Genomic DNA, 2,679 nt, shown 5'->3' on the forward strand with positions numbered 1-2,679 from the left:
TTCAAGAGAAACTCAGAGATTTTCAAGCTCCACTAACTTTGTTATGTCACCACTTATGGCAGAAGGTTTAGCGATGAGGGAAGCGATTAGGAAAAGTAAGGAACTGGGGATCCGGTGACTAAGATGCGAATCAGACTCCTCACAGCTGATCAAAGCACTCAATTCATCTACTGAGCCTTTGGAGATTTATGGGATAATCTCAGATATATTAGAATAGATGCTAACTCTTTTGATTTTATTTCTTTCTGTTGGATTCCTTGAGAGAGGAATGTTGATGCTGATTTCTTAGCTAAGGCGGCCTTACGCCATCTGATTTAATCAGTTAGACGTTTGTTTTTAATCAATGAAGTTGCTTTCCAAAAAAAAAATCATGCTTCAAGAATTACCTATTTGATGGCTAGAATCAATTGCCAACTAATTTGATGCACGATATATGGTGTTTTTAATACCATTATATGTGTGCTTTGAGTTAATTCTCAGTTCTAATTCGTGCTTAGTTGATATCATTCCAAGTTTGGAGCAGGTTAAAGAGCAAAGAAGAGAGCTTAATGAAGTCAGATGTCATTTTGGAGAATTCGATGCGGAACAGCCAGTTAGATCAACCCAAAGGTTGTTCCCGAAGAGAACACGCGTCTGACTGTTCCCAATCATTAAGGAAACTTCCCATTTTGGACGTTGCCCTAGATTTCATTCTCTTATCTTTTTGCCACCGGCGCCTCCATATAAAAAGGCCTATGCTATCATTTCTTTGGGGGATGCTAGTTTTACAAGAGACTGAGAACTATTTTGGATTGAGCAACTTGTAAGGGAGAAGGCTTCATCTCTCATTCTGACGAGAAGATTATCCTGAACCCTTGTCTTTCTACTTTATTTTATATGCAGTATTATTCAGAAACCATGTATGTGTCATCCTGCTTTATGATTGAGTAGTCGGTTAAGCTTGCTTAGGGTTGTAGGGTGTTAGTCGCATGAGCTGAACACGAATAAGTGATCTTAACTGTTCTTCATTCATATTGTTCTTACTGCTTGCATTGAATTGATCACTTAATGTTTGATCTCTAGTTTAATCACCTAGCTAACCGCTGAGGAGATAAATTGACATATATTGAATGAGCTTCATATCCCTAGTCAGCGAGAGTAGATATTAGGGTATTAAGTGAACTAATCGGATCTGATCTCTAAGGCTTGCTATCGCGTCTTGTTCCAAGTGAGAGCTTAGGACTCAAGACCGATCAGCAAAGGGAGCAAGTCCACGATAGTGGATTGTTCTAGCCGAGTGATCCGAGTTCTAGACTGCACCTCATTGCACTTGAATAGTTGTTCGGTTCCGCATTGACACCGGATGAATAACCCTAAGCTGGCTTTCATTTAAATCGAATTTGAATCTCTAGGTATTATAGTTACTTGCGTCACAATTGTTTTAAAAACCCCACTTGTTTCTCAGCTTAATATTGAACTCATAAGAGTAAAGAGTAAACTGGTCCTCTAGATTGAATCTCAAATATTACAATTACCACTGTTAATTTGACAGTAGCAAGAATTCATTTTTAGTGTATCAATGCACTGTGAGATATTGATCTTATTGGATATGATTGACACAATATGGCAGCATGGTTTCTAAATTAATATCTGGTCCAGGGTTATCAAAATGAATTTTCCATATGAATATCATACCTATTGATCAGAGCCACATGCATACTTTTTTCTTGAGTGCTTGCTTGCTGTCTCGACCTTTTACCTTAGAGATTTCAATAGATTTGGACATTGGAGAATTTGGTTTTTCCCCCGGGAACACTATTAGAGGTAGTTGAAAACTTGTACATAGTCTGGCTAGAGATATTATAAAGGGAAGAACGAATTTGCTAGAAGATGAAACGTTTCTCCTAAGTATATCCATGTCGAAGTTCAGTGGACACTTTACATATAAACCTTCGTGAACACATTATGTAGTGTCTGTCTCTGAATATCTCTCAGTAGATATAGGTAAGTAGTTGCAATATCCTTCTGAAACGTGTTTAGAAGGGTATCTTTTTTTTGACTGGGGAACCCCCATAGCTTTCTCTGCATAAAGGTTTTACAGTAGAAGGGCATTTTTTTACCCTACTGAATCCTCATGAGTACTGTATTCTGAATTACATTTTTGGTGTGTGCAGATTGAAGCTTTCTCTCACACACTTCACAGGCTTCAAATGTTAATCAAGATTCTTTAATCAACCTAATACCCCAAAAGCCTTGTTTATACTGCACTTGGAAGTTCTGTGTACTTTGAATGAGAAATCAAAGAAGAGTGGTCCTTATAGTAGTACTTGTAAGAAAAACTGAAAATTCATGCCCGCACGGTGGGTTGGTGAGACATTTCATACCCGTACATTATAGATGAGCTTAAACATTCCTCCACTTGAACAAAATTTGAATTAAATGCCTAAACTATGTAAGTCGTTGATGATAGATGCCTTGACTTTAACACCGTTAATATGATTGATGCCTGGACTGATGAGTAAGCAAACCTTATGTGCTACGACGTCGTTTTGGGCGGTAAACAACAAAAGCAAAGCTAAGAAAACGTCTGTCCTCACCACTGCTTCTGTTTCCTTTGCCGGAGGGCGGAGGCGACAACGTGTTCATTGTTCCTTCTGTTAGAAATTGAAGAACATAGTGAAGAACAAGAGAGAGAGATGT

This window comes from Brassica oleracea, unplaced genomic scaffold (assembly GCF_000695525.1).
Source record: "Brassica oleracea var. oleracea cultivar TO1000 unplaced genomic scaffold, BOL UnpScaffold01552, whole genome shotgun sequence".
NCBI classification, from domain to species: Eukaryota; Viridiplantae; Streptophyta; class Magnoliopsida; order Brassicales; family Brassicaceae; genus Brassica; species Brassica oleracea.